At 48.4% G+C, this 21,248-nt stretch overlaps 1 pseudogene; it reads left to right on the top strand.

The window, feature by feature from the left end:
• LOC147118468 (uncharacterized) overlaps window positions 1–21,248 on the top strand; it is a 234,801-nt pseudogene that overhangs the window by 181,660 nt on the left and 31,893 nt on the right.

The raw sequence follows: 21,248 nt of genomic DNA, 5'->3' as shown, positions 1-21,248 counted from the left end.
GGTTACGGGGATAGAGTGGGATATGTGTTGGTGTAGGGGTTACGGGGATCGGGTGGGATATGTGTCGGTGCAGGCTCGATGGGCTGAAATGGCCTCTATCTGCACTGTGGGGTTTCTGCGATATGGACTGCAGCGGTTCAAGAAAGCGGCTCACCACCATCTTCTCAAGGGCAATTAGGGATGGGCACTAAATGCAGGCCTAGCCAGCCAGCGACGCCCACATCCCATCAATGCATAAAAAAAAAGATTGGGAGAAGGGGAAGTGCAAAGAGACCTGGGTGACCTTGTGCATCAGTCGCTGAAGGTAAGCATGCAGGTGCAGCAGGCGGTTAAGAAGGCAAATGGTAGGTTGGCCTTGGTAGCAAGAGGGTTCGAGTACAGGAACAAGGATGTCTTGCTGCAGTTGTACAGGGCCTTGGTGAGACCGCACCTTGAGTATTGTGTGCAGTTTTGGTCACCTTATCTAAGGAAGGATGTTCTTGCCATGGAAGGAGTGCAGCGAAGATTCACCAGGCTGATACCTGGGATGGCAGGAATGACGTATAAGGAGAGATTGTGTCAATTGAGCTTATACTCACTGGAGTTTAGAAGATTGAGAGGGGATCTCATCGAAACCTATAAAATTCTGTCAGGCCTGGACAGACTAGATGCAGGAAGGATGTTCCCGATGGCCGGGCATTCCAGAACCAGGGGTCATAGTCTAAGAATAAGGGGTAAGCCATTTAGGACTGAGATGAGGAGGAATTTCTTCACCCAGAAAGTGGTGAACCTGTGGAATTCTCTGCCACAGAGGGCGGTGGAGGCCAGTTCATTAAATATATTCAAGAAGGAGTTGGATATATTTCTTAAGGCTAAAGGGATCAAGGGATATGGGGAGAAGGCAGGGACATGGTACTAAATTTGGATGATCAGCCATGATCTCATTGAATGGCGGAGCAGGATCGAGGGGCCGAATGGCCTACTCCTGCTCCTATCTTCTATGTTTCTATGTAACATGTCCGTGTGCCTGCCCTGGGAGTGTTTGATGGGACAGTGTAGAGGGAGCTTTACTCTGTTCCTGGGACTAGGGACAGGGTCACTGGCAAGGCTTGGAAGCTAAGCAGAGTCAGGCCTGGTTAATACCTGGAGGGGTGACCATCAGGGAAAACCAGGTGCAGAAGGTCACGGAAGGGAGCCCCAAGGAGGGGCGGTTGGTGAGAAGGTCACGGAAGGAGCCCCGGGAGGGGCGGCTGGTGAGCAGGCCCGGGCGTTGGGCTGAAAATTGTCGGACAGGAGGAATGGTGGAAATGGAATGGTGGCGCGCACAGACGCAGCGGCTTTGCTTCTCCCAGGACGGTGCTATTTACATTTAATGTTAATGTTATTTGTACTGGACTCAAGGGAGCTTGCAAGATCACATTTCGTTGTTCATGTACTTGTGCATTGTACAATGACAATAAAGTTGAATTATTAATTATTATTATTACCTGCCCTGGGAGTGTTTGATGGGACAGTGTAGAGCGAGCTTTACTCTGTATCTAACCCGTGCTGTACCTGCCCTGGGAGTGTTTGATGGGACAGTGTAGAGTGAGCTTTACTCTGTATCTAACCCGTGCTGTACCTGCCCTGGGAGTGTTTGATGGGACAGTGTAGAGGGAGCTTTACTCTGTATCTAACCCGTGCTGTACCTGTCCTGGGAGTGTTTGATGGGACAGTGTAGAGGGAGCTTTACTCTGTATCTAACCCGTGCTGTACCTGTCCTGGGAGTGTTTGATGGGACAGTGTAGAGGGAGCTTTACTCTGTATCTAACCCGTGCTGTACCTGTCCTGGGAGTGTTTGATGGGACAGTGTAGAGGGAGCTTTACTCTGTATCTAACCCGTGCTGTACCTGCCCTGGGAGTGTTTGAAGGGACAGTGTAGAGGGAGCTTTACTCTGTATCTAACCCGTGCTGTACCTGTCCTGGGAGTGTTTGATGGGACAGTGTAGAGGGAGCTTTACTCTGTATCTAACCCGTGCTGTACCTGTCCTGGGAGTGTTTGAAGGGACAGTGTAGAGGGAGCTTTACTCTGTATCTAACCCGTGCTGTACCTGACTGGAGAGTGCTTCAGGCAGACACTCGGTGCTCAGAACACCCCATTCCCCCGCACTGACATCCATCAGCTCTATGAGAACATTTAACCCAAAGATAAGAGAAACCCATCAGTTTCTCCCCGGACACAGATCTGGAGGGACAGTGAGTGTCCTGAACATTTTTGTACGGTGTGTTCGATAGTTCATCCCTGGGTCGGAGCCTTTTGGTGATGATTTGAATTTGATGCCCTCTAGTTCCTGACTCACCGACTGGTGGAAATAGTTTTTCCTCATTTACCTGATCAAATTCTGAACACCTCCCTCAGATCTCCAATTACCCTTTGTTCGAATGAAAAGAACCCCAGTTTCTCTAATCTCTCCTGATAACTAAAGGCTCTCTTCCCTTGTATCATCTCAGTGAAACTCTCTGCACCCTCTCCACGGCCTTGACATCCTTCCTGGTCTAAGATGCCCCAAAACTTGACCCAATATTCTAACTGCAGCCTCACCAATGATTTGTACAGGTTTACATGACCTCTGCCCTTTTGTACTCTACACCCCTATTTATAAAACCGAGGATCCCTCGTGCTTTTTCAAACTACTTCATCAACTTGTCCTCCCACTTTTAAAGGTTGGTGTATCTGAGCCGCTTGTTTCCTACAATACAGCACTGTCAGTGACGACACTTCCAAAGTACTTCATCGGCTGTGAAGCACATTGCGACGTCCTGAGGTGGTGAAAGGTGCTATATAAATGCAAGTCTTTCTTTCTTGTAGGTTTTAGAGATTAACATAACAAGGCTAAAATTCATTGACATAAAGTGTCTGATACAATGTGTATTATGGGAAAGAAGTTTAGTCTGAGTTAGAAACTCAAACAGGCGTTTCACTGCAGACAGGTCGCCATGGCAACACTGATAAGACATTCCATTCACTGAATCGACTGGTTCGAATCTGTAATCAGATCAGGGGAAAGAACAGGGTGTGTCTGTTATTAACCACAATATAAGCTTAAAGCAGAGTGAGTAATAGAATAGTTTAGATTATATGTGTGATGTTTATACCTATAGTTGTGAAACTACAAGAAATAACATAATTAACAGCAGGCAGGGTAGTTTAAGGATAATGAGAACATTACTGAAGAAAAGTAACTGCTGGGAACCAGGGAAAGTGTCCTTGTAAATCACAGATTACAGAACTTCCAGCTGTTTTTTCCACGATTCCTGCCAAAACCCAGCAGAGAAGACAAGGTATAAAAGTGAGGGGATCCTGATGTAAGGGGGCAGTCGGGACTGGAGACACCGGAGATCAAGCTCAGGGCGCCCGAGGTTCCATCCAGCGGGCTGACCTCGTGTACGGGAGAGGACAGAAAATCTGCTCATCTTATATTTCCAAATGAGATATTGAAGTTGGTGACACGAGACTCTCAATTCTACTAATTAATAAGACAAGGCATTAGCTGGAATCTTACACCCCAAAGTCTCTGCTCCTCTACTCCTTTTAAAGTTTTACCATTTAATGTAGATTTCCTACTTTTTTCTTTCACCCAAAATGCATCACCTTATAATTCTCTGCGTTAAATTTAATCTGACATCGACCGTCCCCATTTACTAACCTGTGTATTCACACTGAAGTCACTTACAGTCCTCTTCACAGCTCCCCACAATCCCTAGTTTGGTCTCATCTGGAGATTTTGATCTTGTGCCCCATATAGCCAAGCCCAGATCATAGGATTACACAGGATATACGGCACAAAAACAGGCCATTCGGCCCAACCAGTCCATGCCGGCAATCCATTCTACTATTTGTCCCCTGACTCCGCATTCTCTGACCTTGTTCATCAGTCTATTATGGGGTACCTTATCAAAGGCCTTTTGAAAATCCAGATACAGGAAACTCTCGATTTACCGGCACCTAATTAACCGGAAATCCCTGTTAACCGGCAAAATTCAGGAGTAGGTTCAGGTAAGTTTTACTTCATATTAGTGGCCGTTCCTGGATCTGTGGCCGTGTAACCGGGGTTCCTGCACCTGTTGCTATGCAACAGGGACGCCTGGATCTTGGCCGTGTACCTTTTACTATACCTCTCTGTAATCCGGACATTTTGATAAACCGACACCACGCCGGTCCCGTCGATGCCGGTTAAAAAAGAGTTTCCTGTAAATTACATCTACTGCATTACCATTGTGTACTCTCTGTGACCTCTTCAAAAAATTCAATAAAGCTGGTCAAGCAAGACTTTCCCTTTCGTAAATCCATGTTGACTATTCATTATTGTATTTTTGGATTCGAGATGTTCTTCTATTTTCTCCTTTAGTAGGGATTCCATTATTTTTCCCACCACCAATGTTAAGCTGGCTGCTCTATAGATCATTTCTTTATATTAAGATCAGAAGTCCCAACACTGACCCTGGGGGACACCACTGTTTACATCCCTCCAGTCTGAAGAACATCCATTAACCACTAGTCTCTGTTTTCTGCCCTTTACCCAACTTCCTATCCACGCTGCCCCACTCCCTTTAATACTGTGAGCCTTAATTTGATCAACAAGCCTCCTGTCCGGCACCTTATCAAACACCTTTTGACAATCCATCTACACAACATCCACTGCATTTCCTTTCTCACTACACTGTTATTTCCTGAAATAATCCCTGCTGTCTGTCCTGAATGAATCCATTTCACTACCAAATGTTGCAATGTTTGCTCCACACCACAGGGTTCCATCTGTTTAAAGCCACAACAGAAAGGCCAAGTTTTCTCCTGGAGTTTGAGAGAAATCAGCTTTGAAAAAGATGCAGAGTTTCAGCCAATGAGGGAGCTCCGGGCTGAGCCCCGCCCACTTGGTGCCGCAAGTCCCGCTCCTCACACACTCCGATTGGTTGGAGGACCCGCTCTTCCTATTGGTCCGGAGCTCCCGTCAATCACCCGGGCAGTGTGAGCTGAGCATGCGCGGCCTTTGGCACATGAGGTGAGAAAGCTCAGGGAGCGGGTTCATGAACCCCGGGCCGCTCACACCCCGAGCTCAGGGAGCGGGTTCATGAACCCCGGGGGGACGTGGGCCGCTCACACCCCGAGCTCAGGGAGCGGGTTCATGAACCCCGGGGGGACGCGGGCCGCTCACACCTCGAGTGCGGCCCCAGGCCCCATTATTAAAACACTCAACATTATCCGCCCGCCGCTTCCCGGTTTCTCCCGATTCGCTCAGCAAAGGGGCCCCGCGCCAAACTCCGGGACAGACAGGAAGTCAGGGAGCGTCTGTAAATGGAGGAGAAATGGTGACTGGTCAGGGAGCGTCTGTAAATGGAGGAGAAATGGAGACTGGTCAGGGAGCGTCTGTAAATGGAGGAGAAATGGTGACTGGTCAGGGAGTGTCTGTAAATGGAGGAGAAATTATTCATTATTTTGGGGCTTGGTTTGTGTGAATAAATATATCACTAATTTCAATTAGACTCTTTTCCGTGACCCAGCTCCTGTAAATACTGGCTGGAAAGGGGCCAGACTCTCGGGAGGCTCCACACCGCTGACTGCTCCTGCGTAAGTGATCTCCCATTAGATTAATGTGTGTCTGCTGTGTGTGTAACAAAGTGCCCAAAGCAGTTCAAAAGGTGGGGAACCAGTGAATGTAGAACTGAATCCATTCAGATTCAGCACTTTCAGGGGAGGAGAGAGAGGGGAACAAGTGAGTGCAGAACTGAACCCAGCCAGAGTCAGCACCTTCGGGGGAGGAGAGGGAGGGGAACAAGTGAGTGTAGGACTGAACCCAGGCAGAGTCTGCACCTTCCGGGGAGGAGAGGGAGGGGAACCAGTGAGTGTAGAACTGAACCCAGGCAGAGTCAGCACCTTCAGGGGAGGAGAGGGAGGGGAACCAGTGAGTGTAGGACTGAATCCAGCCAGAGTCAGCACCTTCAGGGGAGGAGAGGGAGGGAAACCAGTGAGTCTAGAACTGAACCCAGCCAGAGTCAGCACCTTCAGGGGAGGAGAGGGAGAGGAACCAGTGAGTGTAGGACTGAACCCAGCCAGAGTCAGCACCTTCAGGGGAGGAGAGGGAGAGGAACCAGTGCGTGTAGAACTGAACCCAGCCAGAGTCAGCACCTTCAGGGGAGGAGAGGGTGGGGAACCAGTGAGTGTAGAACTGAACCCAGCCTAGGCACTTTGCAGCCTTCCGGACTCAATATCGAGTTCAACAATTTCAGATCCTAACCTCGGCCCCTATTACTTTTTTACTTATAATTTTTTCCACCCCTTTGTTTTGGTTCCTCCTTCCCCCCCCCCCCCGCCTCCTTTCCTTTTGTTTCTCTCTCACCTGGCAGCTGTCCTTATCCTGCCAGTACACCACACCTAATCTCAGCTGCCTTTTGTCTCCACTGGCCTGTTACCATCTCGTCTGGCTTCGAATACCTTTTATTGTCTCTTTTGTTCGATCGCAGCCTTGCCTTCAATCTATTTTCTTTTCTTTGCAGTTTTGAAGAATGGTTTCAACCCGAAACGTCAGCTCAAATTTCTCTCCACGGATGTTGCCTGACCTGCTGAGTTTTTCCAGCATTTTCTGTTGTTATTTCAGTCTGTCTTCAACTATTTATTGTACTACCAATAACATACAAACGTCAGTGCACTATTCCCTTATAACTCCAAACAATAACAACAATCCCTTTAGCTATTTAATTTCTCACACCACTCAGCCCGGCGATCAAGTGGAGGAGTCTGTTTCCATCTGTATGGGTGATCAAACCCTCTGCAGTTTTCCTCACAAGTTGCCCTGTTCTCTTTCTAAACACCCTTTTATAATACAAAAGATCAAAGCCCGTGACAATAGATTGACACAAACCCTTCCCCTTTTGATTGTACCATCTTAATCTCATTTTTCTGCCATTCTGTTCAATTTCAAACCATACAATAAAAAAAGGAAATGTCTTCATCCTGGAAAAACTCAGCAGGTCAGGCAACATCCGTGGAGAGAAATTAGAGTTGACGTTTCGGGTCGAAACCCTTTTTCAAAACTGGAAAGGAAATAAAATAGATCGAAGGCAGGGCTGCGATTGAACAAAAGAAGTAAAAGAGACATTAAAAGGTATTCAAAACCGGTCGCCTGTCATTTTAATTCACCGCTCCATTCCCACTCGGACCTCACCGTCCTTGGCCTCTTGCATTGTTCCGCGGAAGCTCAACGTAAACTCAAGGAACAGCACCTCATCTTCCGATTAGGCACTTTGCAGCCTTCCGGACTCAATATCGAGTTCAACAATTTCAGATCATAACCTCGGCCCCTATTATTTACTTATTTTTTTCCACCCCTTTGTTTTGGGTCCTCCTTTCCCCCCCCACCCCTTCCTTTTTTTTCTCTCTCCCACATGGCAGCTGTCTCTTATCCTGCCAGTACACTTCACACCTAATCTCAGCTGCCTTTTGTCTCCACTGGCCTGTTACCATCTCGTCTGGTTTTGAATACCTTTTAATGTCTCTTTTACTTCTTTTGTTCGATCGCAGCCCTGCCTTCGATCTATTTTATTTCCTTTCCAGTTTTGAAAAAGGGTTTCGACCCGAAACGTCAACTCAAATTTCTCTCCACGGATGCTGCCTGACCTACTGAGTTTTTCCAGCAATTTTTGTTGTTATTTCGGATTTCCAGCATCTGCAGTATTTTGCTATCGTACTAATGTCTTCATCCTGTTGGATGTTCGACCATTATCACACAAAGAAATGTCTTGATTCGACAGTTCCTTGCTTATCATCAGTTTGAAAGGTTCGTCTTCTTCTTAGGCAGTCCCTCGGAACCGAGGATGACTTGCTACCACACTAAAGGTTAGTGAATGGGTTTCAATCCAATGACAATCCTGGAATTAACATTTCCAAAAGATGTTCCAGACTCGGTGGAGCCAATTGTAAGTCTGGTTAACAGCTGGAGCGAGGAGTTTCGCTGGACAGGACAGTCAGTTGAATTTACACAAACACAGCCCATTGTGTGGTTCGATTGTTCCAGCCACTTCCTTGATTCGCATATTCATGAAGTAAAAGGAGTCGTGTCTGTGGTTCTTATGCTGTTTAATCCAGAGCGTGTATTACACGTTCCCTTTAAAAGTCTCGCTGGTTCCTCAGGTAATGCTGGGATACGAAGTTTGGTCAGTTTCTTATGATTGGTCAATTTCACAAAACTGCCTTTACAGACCAGCCGTTTGACCCTTTAATGTTGGTATCATTTGAGTTGAATGCGTTCTTGCTGCAGGAACTGGCTACACTCTGAGTTTCTTGTACGAGGACACCTAAATCTCTCTAAACACCAACATTTAATACAATAGCAAAATACTGCGGATGCAGGGAATCTGAAATAACAACAGAAAACGCTGGAAAAATTCAGCAGGCCAGGCAGCATCAGTGGAGAGAGAAACAGAGTTAACGTTTCAGGTCCAACATTTAATAGTTTCTCACCTTAACAATATTCTGTTTTCCTATTCTTCCTACCAAAGTGAATAACCTCACAGTTCCCCACATTATACTCCATCTGCCACCTTGGAATGGCCCCCCAGATTCTCACCAACTTCTACCGGTGCACCATCGAGAGTATCCTGTCCGGCTGCATCACTACCTGGTATGGCAACTGCACCGCCACAGACCGCAAGGCTCTACAGATGGTAGTGAAAGCTGCACAACACACTATAGGAATTAAACTACCTGCTGTGCAGGATATCTACCCCGAGAGGTGCCGGGGGAAGGCCCTAAGAATCATTAAAGACGCGAGTCACCCCAGCCCCAACCTCTTCGCCCTGCTCCCGTCCGGTAAGAGATACCGAAGCATACGGTCTCGTACCAACAGGTTTCGAAACAGCTTCTACCCCCAGGCCATAAGACTCATGAACGATTAATTTATTATTATTTATTACTGTTGTTTTATTTATTACTGTCTTTCTATTAGTATTTTTATCATTGTTATGCCATATTTATTCCAATGTTGGGAGGACTCGTAAAAATCAACATTTCATTGTGCAGTACACACGTCTGCTGCATATATGACAAATAAAATTGAATTGAATTTAATTGAATTGAATATTGCCCACTCACTTAGTCTATCTATCTCCTTTTGCAGACTCTTTCTGTTCTCCTCACAGCTTACTGTCCCACCTAGCTTTGTATCATCAGCAAACTTGGATACATTACACTCGGTCCCTTCATCTAGGTCATTAATATAGATTGTAAATAGCTGAGGCCCCAACACTGATCCTTGATGCACCCCACTAGTTACAGCCTGCCAACAGGAAAATGACCCATTTCTCCCTACTCTCAGTTTTCAGTCCGTTAACCATTCCTCTCTCCATGATAATACATTACCCCCAACCCCATGCGTAACAACCTTTTATGTGGTACCTTACCGAATGCCTTTCGGAAATCCAACTACACCCACCGGTTCCCCTTTATCTACCCTGCTAGTTACATCCTCAAAAAACTCTAATAAATTTGTCAAACACAATTTCCCTTTTATAAAACCATGTTGACTCTGCCTAAATCATATTATCATTTTCTAAGTGCCCTGTTCCACTTCCTTAATAATGGACTGCAGCATTTTCCCGAGGACTGATGTCAGGCTAACTGGCCTGTCGATCCCTGTTTTCTCTCTCCCTCCTTTCTGGAATAGCGGGGTTACATTTGCTACCTTCCAATCCACTAGGACCTTTCCAGAATCCAGTGAATTTTGGAAGATCACAACCAATGCATCCACTATCTCCACAGCCACCTCTTTTAGAACCCTAGGATGTAGGCCGTCAGGTCCAGGGGATTTGTCAGCTTTTAGTCCTGTTAGTTTCTCAAGTACTTTTTCTCGACTGATATTAATTACTTTAAGTTCCTCGCTCTCATTAGCCCCTTGGTTCCCACTATTTCTGGAATCTCAACCTTCTCCAGTGTAGGTCACGCAGCTCCAGCTCGCTCAGCCTAAGCCCGGGCTGTCCGCAGTGCAGCCGCAACATGCCCATAGGCTTGCACGAGTGGTCGGGACCTCTCGTCCTGACTGAGGTGGATGAGAAGCCTGCGCAGCCCCTCCGTGTCAAGTATGACAACGTGGACAGAGATGTGCTGGGTAAAGTGCTGAGCCCGGCCCAGGTACTGACTGCAGCTGAGAGACGAACACACAGGAACCGCTCCAGTGCCTGGAGCCAGCAACAAGAGGCAACAAAAGCAAGGAAGGCACAGAGTACAAAAGCAAGGGAGTTATGATGAACCTTCATAAAATACAGGTTCGGCCTCAACTGGAATATTGTGTCCAATTCTGGGCACCGCACTTCAGGAAGGATGTCAAGGCCTTAGAGAGGGTGCAGAAAAGATTTACAAGAATGGTTCCAATGATAAGGGATAAGGGACTTCAGTTACGTGGATAGACTGGAGAAGCTGTGGTTGTTCTCCTTAGAGCAGAGAAGGTTGGGAGGAGATTTGATAGAGGTGTTCAAAATCATGAGGTGTCTGGACAGAGTAGATAGAGAGAAACTGTTCCCATTGGTGGAAGGGTCGAGAACCAGAGGACACAGATTTAAGGTGATTGGCAGAAGAACCAAAGGCGACATGAGGAAAAACTTTTTTATGCAACGAGTGGTTAGGATCTGGAATGCACTGCCTGAAAGGGTGGTGGAGGCAGATTCAATCACGGCTTTCAAAAGGGAATTGGATAAGTGCCTGAAGGAAAGACATTTGCAGGGTTACAGGGAAAGGGCGGGGAGTGGGACTAGCTGAAGTGGTCTTGCAGAGAGCCGGCACGGGCTCGATGGGCCGAATGGCCTCCTTCTGTGCTGTAACCATTTTGTGATTCTATAAAATATTAGAAAGTTTGTGCCACAGAAGCACGGGGTTTATTTGCTTCTATTGATGAATTTAAAAAGTCTCTATTAAAACCTGAGCCAGTGTGTTGTGAGACAAAGAGCCTTCTGTCTAATAAGGGGAATAAAGGCCCACAGCCTCCCCTGGCCCCGGGCCCTGAACAAGGGACTGGAGAAACTCGCTGCCCTGCGGATCAGACAATCAGCCGGCGCTAGTCCCACCCCTCGGGCTCCCCGATTGGTTGGAGGACCTGCCGCCAGCTCGCTCCTCCAGCCCCGCCCCGCATCCTCCGTATTGGTCGGCAGCTCCCGTCAATCAGGCCATGAGCCCGGGTCATGTGTCCCTGAGGAGATCACGAGCTTTGTCCAACTGACGCCGCTCGGTCGAGGGCCTCGCGGACTCTCAGGTTTTTCTATTTCTCTTTATTCTCTCCCGATCCACCCCTCCCCCCAACCCCGCGTGATTCTCCACCCAATTGGAGCGGAGAAAACTCACTTTGCGTCACCGATCGCGACTCTGGAACCGACACCAAGGCCTTTCCCGGAATGCCCCGCATAAGACAGGATCCGAGTGCGCAGGCGCAGCTCCGAGTGTGGGAGGGGGTTGGTGTCCTCTGGGCATGCGCGGTTATTACCCTTGGTGACCGGGAGGGGTCGCTGTGCCGGACTTGGCCCAAACCGCCGCTCCTGTGTGCACATGCGCGGACTCTGGGCTGTCCCCAGTAGGAGCAGGAGTGGCCATTCGGCCCCTCGAGCCTGCTCCACCATTAAATGAGATCATGGCTGATCTTCTGCCTCAACTCCATTCACCGGTCCTATCCCCATATCCCTTGATGCCCTTACTGGTCAGGAATCTATCGACTTCTGTTGTGAATATACCCAATGACTGAGCCTCCACAGCCCTCTGGGGTAGAGAATTCCAAAGATTCACCACCCTCTGTGTGAAGACATTTCTTCTCATCTCAGTCCTGAATGGCCGACCCTTTATCCTGAGGTTGTGGCCCCTGGTTCTAGACTCCCCAGCCAAGGGAAACATTCTCCCAGCATCCACCCTATCAAGCCCTGTAATAATTTTGTATGCTTCAATGAGATCCCCTCTCATTCTTCTGAATTCAAGAGAATACAGGCCTAGTTTACTCAATCTCTTCTCATACGACAGTCCCGCCATCCCAGGAATCAATCTCGTGAACCTTTGTTGCACTCCCTCTATGGCAAGTGTATCCTTCCTTAGGTAAGGAGACCAAAATTGTACACAGTACTCCAGCTGTGGTCTCACCAAGGCCCTATATAATTGGAGTAAGACTTCTTTAGTCCTGTACTCAAATCCTCTTGTAATGTCAATCAACCATCAGCTAGAAGAGGTCGCTGGTGAGACCAGTGAAGAAAGAAAGACTTGCATTTATATAGCGCCTTTCACCACTACCGGATGTCCCAAAGTGTTTTACAGCCAATGAAGTACTGTTTGAAGTGTAGTCACTGTTGTAATGTAGGAAATGCAGCAGTCAATTAGCGCACAGCAAACTCCCACAAACAGCAATGTGATAATGACCAGATAATCTATCTTTTTATGTTGATTGAGAGATAAACATTGGCTCGGAGACTGGGGATAACTGCCCTGCTCTTTCCCACATTACAACAGTGACTACTTCATTGTAGTACTTCATTAGCTGTAAAGCACTTCAAGACATCTGGTGGTCATGAAAGGCACTATATAAATGCAAGTCTTTCTTTCTTGAAATAGTGCCATGGGATCTTTTACATCCACCTGAGAGAGCAGACGGGACCTCAGTTTAATGCCTATCTGAAAGATGGCACCTCCGACAGTGCAGCACTCCCTCAGCACTGCACAGTGTCAGCCTAGATTTTGGTGTTCAAGTCTCTGGAGTGGGACTTGAACCCACAACCTTATGCCTCAGAGGCGAGAGTGCTACCAACTGAGTCACAGCTGACACTAAAGAACAAGCAGTTCTGACGACAGGTCATTGACCTGAAACGTTAACTCTGTTTCTCTCTCCACAGATGCTGCCTGACCTGCTGAGTATTTCCAGTAGTTTCTGTTTTTATTAAAGAAACGAGGGAGTGATTGCTGACAGAAAGAATGTTGGGTCGTCCTGCGCATGCGCACCTCCCTGGCGGCTGAGGCGAAACACTGACTCGCCCCCACCTGAGCCGCGCACGCATACCAGATGTTGTGGCTTCGCATGCACGACCGATGTTCCAACCACGGGGTTTTGTGCGCTTAACATGCGCGTTGTGGACCGATCGGGACGGGCGATTGTGGAGCAGGAGGGAGAGCGCGGGGGCCATGAGCACATGCGCGGGACTCAGCGTCAACAGAGCACTTTCTGGAGCGCCGGGGCTTGTGGGTATTGCAGCTGCCATTACTGCTGATCCTTTCAACCAACCTGTGCAGCAGCTGGAGCCTGAAAATCAGCTTCACTGCCCCTGGGTTCGGAAAGGGGAAAATTAAACAACAGTTTGCCTCTGATCCTTTTCTGATCTCATTTTACAGGGTTATAGAAGTGGAGCAGTTACAGACGGGAAGCTCAGACCAAACGTCATGTCAAGACCTGACAGAGTCGCTCGATTCATCAGGACCTGAATATCATCGGCCTTTGCACATGGAAGGAGAAAGCAGTGATCGCAGCGATGACAAACCGCACACGTGTTCAGTGTGTGGACGCGGATTCAGCCGATTGCCTGACCTGGTGAGACACATGCGCCATCACACCAGGGAGAAACTGGGTAAAGGTGGGGATGGCGGGAAGGGATTCAGTTCCCCATCTGCATTGGAAGTTCAACAGCGCAGTCGCACCAGGGACAGTCCATTCACCTGCTCCGTGTGTGGAAAGGGATTTGTTTGTTCATTCCACCTGCAAACACACCAGCGAGTTCACACTGGGGAGAGACCATTTCAGTGTTCTGACTGTGGGAAGAGATTTAAAAGCCCCCAGGTTCTGAAGAAACACCAGCGAGCTCACACTGATGAGAGACCATTTCAATGTTCTGACTGTGGGAAGAGCTTTAAAAGCCCTGGGGATCTGAAGCGACACCAGCTTGTTCACACTGATGAGAGGCCATTTCAGTGTCCTAACTGTGGGAAGAGCTTTAAAAGCGCCAGGGATCTGAAGGAACACCAGCGAGTTCACACTGATGAGAGGCCGTTTAACTGTCCTGACTGTGGTAAGAGCTTTAAAAGCCCCCAGGATCTGAAGGGACACCAGCGAATTCACACTGGAGAGAACCCCTTTAAATGTTCTGACTGTGGGAAGAGCTTTAAAAGCCCCCAGTATCTGAAGGAACACCAGCTTGTTCACACTGACGAGAGACCATTTCAATGTTCTGACTGTGGGAAGAGCTTTAAAAGCCCCCAGGATCTGAAGGGACACCAGCGAGTTCACACTGATGAGAGACCATTTCAATGTTCTGACTGTGGGAAGAGCTTTAAAAGCCCCCAGGATCTGAAGGGACACCAGCGAGTTCACACTGATGAGAGACCATTTCAATGTTCTGACTGTGGGAAGAGCTTTAAAAGCCCCGGGGATCTGAAGCGACACCAGCTTGTTCACACTGGTGAGAGACCATTTCAATGTTCTGACTGTGGGAAGAGCTTTAAAAGCCTCAGGGAACTGAAGGGACACCAGCTTGTTCACACTGATGAGAGGCCATTTCAGTGTCCTAACTGTGGGAAGAACTTTAAAAGCTCAGGGCAGCTGAAGGGACATCAGCTTGTTCACACTGATGAGAGACCCTTTAAATGTTCTGACTGTGGAAAGAGCTTTAAATGCTCCGGGGAGTTGAAGATACACCAACACCTACACACTGAGGAGAGGCTGTTCACCTGCTCTGAGTGTGAGAAGGGATTCACTGAGTCATCCCACCTGCTGGTACATCAGCGAGTTCACACTGGGGAGAGACCGTTCACCTGCTCCGTGTGTGGGAAGGGATTCGCTCGGTCCTCCAACCTGCTGGTACACCAGCGAGTTCACACTGACGACAGACCCTTTAAATGTTCTGACTGTGGGAAGAGCTTTAAAAGCCCCTGGGAACTGAAGTAACACCAGTGAGTTCACACTGGGGAGAGGCCTTTCACCTGCTTTGTGTGTGGGAAGGGATTCACTCAGTCATCCCACCTCCTGTCACACCAGCTTGTTCACACTGACGAGAGACCCTTTTAATGTTCTGACTGTGGGAAGAGCTTTAAAAGCTCTAACATCCTTAACAGACACCAGCGTGTTCAAACTGATCATAGAATCTAACAGCACAGAAGGAGGTGATTCGGCCCATCGTGTCTGTGCCGGCTCTTTGAAAGTGCTGTCCAATTTAGTCCCAAACCCCAGCTTTATCCCCAGAACTCTGCAAACTAGTCCTCTTCAAGTACATGTCCAATTACCGTTTGAAAGTTCCTGTGGAACCTGATTCCAGCATCCTTTCAGATGGTGCGTTCCAGATCTTAACAACCCTCTGTGTGAAAACAATTCTCTTCATTTCCCTCTCGTTCTTTTAGCAACTATTTTAAATCTGTGACCTTTGGTAACCGACCCACTTGACAGAGTGAAGTTTCTCCCTACTTGCTCGATCAAAACCCCATATCATTTTGAACACCTCTATTAGGTCTCCTCTTAACCTTCTCTGCTCTAAGGGGAACAATCCCAACTTCTCCAATCTCTCCACATAACTGAAGTCCCTCATCCCTGGTACCATCCTGGTCAACCTCCTCTGTACCCTCTCCAAGGCCTTGACATCCTTCCTAAAGTGTGGTGCCCAGAATAGTACACAAGACTCCAGCTGAGGCCAAAACCCTGCAGCTGTACAAAACCCTGGTTAGACCACACCTGGAGTACTGTGAGCAGTTCTGGGCACCACACCTTAGGAAGGATATATTGGCCTTGGAGGGAGTGCAGCGTAGGTTTACCAGAATGATACCCGGACTTCAAGGGTTAAGTTACGGGGAGAGATTACACAAATTAGGGTTGTATTCCCTGGAATTTAGAAGGTTAAGGTGTGATCTGATCGAAGTTTTCAGGATATTAAGGGGAACAGATAGGGTAGATAGAGAGAAACTATTTCCGCTGGTTGGGGATTCTAGGACTGGGGGCATAGGCTAAAAATTAGAGCCAGACCTTTCAGGAGTGAAATTAGGAAACACTTCTACACACAAAGGGTGGTAGAAGTTTGGAACTAAGATGGGAGGGAAAGTAGTGAGTGAGGAGGACATAAAAAACCTGCAAGGGGACATAGACAGGCTAAGTAAGTCGGCAGAGATTTGGCAGATGGAATACAATACTGGAAAGTGTGAGGTTATGCACTTTGGCAGGAAAAATCATAGAGCAAGTTATTATCTTAATGGCAAGAAACTGGAAAGTATTGAATTACAAAGGGATCTGGGGGTCCTGGTGCACGAAACTCAAAAGGTTAGTATGCAGGTGCAGCAAGTGATTAAGAAGGCCAATGGAATGTTGGCTTTCATTGCTAGGGGGATAGAATATAAAAATAGGGAGGTATTGCTTCAGTTGTACAAATGTAAGAAGTCACACAACACCAGGTTATAGTCCAACAGCTTTATTTGAAATCACAAGCTTTCGGAGCGCTGCTCCTTCTTCAGGTGAAGTGGAGAAATGCATAAAGACACAGCTTATATAGTCAGAGAATCATGCCAGATGTTTACAGGTAACCTTTCCAACTGCCATTTATCGCACCTCGGCAGGGAGATAATCACAGCAGTCAAAGGTGTGAATGGTGTCCAAACAGGTCAGTCAGGGAAACATTACATCAAAGAACAATGAGGTGGGGTCACAAGGGGTCAAATATTGCAGATGCTGGGGTCTGCATGAAAAACAAAAAAACAGACAAAAAACATTTTTTTTGGCGGGAAATCACAGCAGGTCCGGCCGCATCTGTGTAGAGAGAACAAGCCAATGTCGACTCGAGTCTGGATGACCCTGCATCAGGTGGGGTTACATGTAGCGTGACATGAACCCAAGATCTCGGTTGAGGCCGTCCTCATGAGTGCGGAACTTGGCTATCAGTTTCTGCTCGACGATTTTGCGCTGTCGTGTGTCTCGAAGGCCACCTTGGAGAATGCTTACCCGAAGATCGGAGGCTGAATATCCTTGACTGCTGAAGTGTTCCCCGACTGGGAGGGAACACTCCTGCCTGGTGATTGTTGCGCGGTGTCCGTTCATCCGTTGTCGCAGTGTCTGCATGGTCTCGCCGATGTACCATGCTCCGGGGCATCCTTTCCTGCAACGTATGAGGTCGACAACGTTGGCCGAGTCACATGAGTATGTACCATGTACCTGGTGGGTGGTGTCCTCACGTGTGATGATGGTATCTGTGTTGATGATCTGGCATGTCTTGCAGAGGTTGCTGTGGCAGGGTTGTGTGATGTCGTGGTCGCTGTTCTCCTGAAAGCTGGGTAATTTGCTGCGAACGATGGTCTGTTTGAGGTTAGGCGGCTGTTTGAAAGCGAGTAGTGGAGGCGTGGGGATGGCCTTAGCGAGGTGTTCGTCGTCATCGATGACATGTTGAAGGCTGCGAAGAACATGGCGTAGTTTCTCCACTCCGGGGAAGTACTGGACAACGAAGGGTACTCTGTTGGTTGTGTCCCATGTTTGTCTTCTGAGGAGGTCTATGTGATTTTTCGCTGTGGCCCGTCGGAACTGTCGATCGACGAGTCGAGCGTCATATCCCATTCTTACAAGGGCGTCTTTCAGTGTCTGTAGGTGTCCATCGCGTTCCTCCTCGTCTGAGCAGATCCTGTGTATTCGCAGGGCTTGTCCATAGGGGATAGCTTCTTTAACGTGGTTAGGGTGGAAGCTGGAGAAGTGAAGCATCGTGAGGTTGTCCGTGGGCTTGCAGTAGAGTGAAGTGCTGAGGTGTCCATCTTTGATGGAGATTCGTGTGTCCAGGAATGAGACTGATTCTGAGGAGTAGTCCATGGTGAGTTTGATGGTGGGATGGAACTTGTTGATGTTATCGTGTAGTCTTTTCAGTGATTCTTCGCCGTGGGTCCATAGGAAGAAAATGTCGTCGATGTATCTGGTGTATAGCATTGGTTGGAGATCCTGTGCAGCGAAGAAGTCTTGCTCGAACTTGTGCATGAAGATGTTTGCGTATTGGGGTGCGAATTTGGTCCCCATGGCTGTTCCGTGTGTTTGGGTAAAGAACTGGTTGTCGAAGGTGAAGACATTGTGGTCAAGGATGAAGCGGATGAGTTGTAGGATGGCATCTGGAGATTGGCTGTTGTTGGTGTTGGGTACTGAGGCTGTCGCAGCGATGCCGTCATCGTGGGGGATACTGGTGTAGAGTGCCGAGACGTCCATCATGGCGAGGAGTGTTCCTGGTTCAACTGGTCCGTGGGTGCTGAGCTTCTGTAAGAAGTCTGTAGTGTCGCGACAGAAGCTGGGGGTTCCCTGTACGATGGGTTTCAGGATGCCCTCGACATATCCAGAGAGGTTCTCACACAGGGTTCCGCTGCCTGATGCGATAGGACGTCCAGGTGTGTTGGCTTTGTGTATCTTTGGGACGCAGTAGAAGTCTCCCACGCGGGGAGTACGTGGGATGAGAGCATGTAGGATGCTTTGAAGGTCTGGATCGAAGGTTTTGATCAGTCTGTTGAGTTGGCGGGTGTGTTCTTTGGTCGGATCTGCGGGTAACTGTCTGTAGTGTTCCTGGTTGTCCAGTTGTCGGTATACTTCTTTGCAATAGTCCGTTCTGTTCTGTATGACGATGGCACCTCCTTTGTCTGCTGGTTTGATGACGGTGTTGCGGTTGGTCTTGAGAGCGTGGATGGCGTTGCGTTGTGCTCGGGTGACATTCTGGACTGTCTTGTGAGTGCGGCTGATGAATCTGGCGTTGATGCATCTCCTGACAGCTTGAGCATACATGTCAAGCTTAGGGCAGCGACCCGCCGGAGGGGTCCAATTTGACTCTTCTTCGGTTGCTGCACTGCGGATCCCTCTGTCTGCTGTTCCGGATCATTGATTGTCTCATTGGGTTCGCTGCTGACATCAGCTGACACACCTGGACGTCCTATCGCATCAGGCAGCGGAACCCTGTGTGAGAACCTCTCTGGATATGTCGAGGGCATCCTGAAACCCATCGTACAGGGAACCCCCAGCTTCTGTCGCAACACTACAGACTTCTTACAGAAGCTCAGCACCCACGGACAAGTTGAACCAGGAACACTCCTCGCCACGATGAACGTCTCGGCACTCTACACCAGTATCCCCCACGATGACGGCATCGCTGCGACAGCCTCAGTACTCAACACCAACAACAGCCAATCTCCAGATGCCATCCTACAACTCATCCGCTTCATCCTTGACCACAATGTCTTCACCTTCGACAACCAGTTCTTTACCCAAACACACGGAACAGCCATGGGGACCAAATTCGCACCCCAATACGCAAACATCTTCATGCACAAGTTCGAGCAAGACTTCTTCGCTGCACAGGATCTCCAACCAACGCTATACACCAGATACATCGACGACATTTTCTTCCTATGGACCCACGGTGAAGAATCACTGAAAAGACTACACGATAACATCAACAAGTTCCATCCCACCATCAAACTCACCATGGACTACTCCTCAGAATCAGTCTCATTCCTGGACACACGAATCTCCATCAAAGACGGACACCTCAGCACTTCACTCTACCGCAAGCCCACGGACAACCTCACGATGCTTCACTTCTCCAGCTTCCACCCTAACCACGTTAAAGAAGCTATCCCCTATGGACAAGCCCTGCGAATACACAGGATCTGCTCAGACGAGGAGGAACGCGATGGACACCTACAGACACTGAAAGACGCCCTTGTAAGAATGGGATATGACGCTCGACTCGTCGATCGACAGTTCCGACGGGCCACAGCGAAAAATCGCATAGACCTCCTCAGAAGACAAACATGGGACACAACCAACAGAGTACCCTTCGTCGTCCAGTACTTCCCCGGAGCGGAGAAACTACGCCATGTTCTTCGCAGCCTTCAACATGTCATCGATGACGACGAACACCTCGCTAAGGCCATCCCCACGCCTCCACTACTCGCTTTCAAACAGCCGCCTAACCTCAAACAGACCATCGTTCGCAGCAAATTACCCAGCTTTCAGGAGAACAGCGACCACGACACCACACAACCCTGCCACAGCAACCTCTGCAAGACATGCCAGATCATCAACACAGATACCATCATCACACGTGAGGACACCACCCACCAGGTACATGGTACATACTCATGTGACTCGGCCAACGTTGTCTACCTCATACGTTGCAGGAAAGGATGCCCCGGAGCATGGTACATCGGCGAGACCATGCAGACACTGCGACAACGGATGAACGGACACCGCGCAACAATCACCAGGCAGGAGTGTTCCCTCCCAGTCAGGGAACACTTCAGCAGTCAAGGACATTCAGCCTCCGATCTTTGGGTAAGCATTCTCCAAGGTGGCCTTCGAGACACACGACAACGCAAAATCGTCGAGCAGAAACTGATAGCCAAGTTCCGCACTCATGAGGACGGCCTCAACCGAGATCTTGGGTTCATGTCACGCTACATGTAACCCCACCTGATGCAGGGTCATCCAGACTCGAGTCAACATTGGCTTGTTCTCTCTACACAGATGCGGCCGGACCTGCTGTGATTTCCAGCCAAAAAAAATGTTTTTTGTCTGTTTTTTTGTTTTTCATACAGACCCCAGCATCTGCAATATTTGACCCCTTGTGACCCCACCTCATTGTTCTTTGATGTAATGTTTCCCTGACTGACCTGTTTGGACACCATTCACACCTTTGACTGCTGTGATTATCTCTCTGCCGAGGTGCGATAAATGGAAGTTGGAAAGGTTACCTGTAAACATCTGACATGAATCTCTGACTATATAAGCTGTGTCTTTATGCATTTCTCCACTTCACCTGAAGAAGGAGCAGCGCTCCGAAAGCTTGTGATTTCAAATAAAGCTGTTGGACTATAACCTGGTGTTGTGTGACTTCTTACATTTGTCCACCCCAGTCCAACTCCGGCATCTCCACACCATCAGTTGTACAAGGTATTGGTGAGACCGCACCTGGAATACTGCGTACAGTTTTGGTGTCCATACTTAAGAAAGGACATACTTGCTCTCGAGTCAGTACAAAGAAGGTTCACTCGGTTAATCCCGGGGATGAGGGGATGGACATATGAGGAGAGGTTGAGTAGATTGGGACTCTACTCATTGGAGTTCAGAAGAATGAGAGGCGATCTTATTGAAACATATAAGATTGTGAAGGGGTTGGATTGGGTGGATGCGGGGAGGATGTTCCCGATGATGGGTGAAACTAGAACTAGGGGGCATAGTCTTAGAATAAGGGGCTGCTCTTTCAAAACTGAGATGAGGAGGAACTACTTCACCGGGTGA

Source organism: Somniosus microcephalus, chromosome 4 (genome assembly GCF_052327205.1).
Source record: "Somniosus microcephalus isolate GS21.2 chromosome 4, FLI_Smic_1.0, whole genome shotgun sequence".
NCBI lineage: Eukaryota > Metazoa > Chordata > Chondrichthyes > Squaliformes > Somniosidae > Somniosus > Somniosus microcephalus.
Note: the sequence above shows the minus strand (reverse complement) of the source record. Positions and strands in the feature narration are given on the sequence as shown.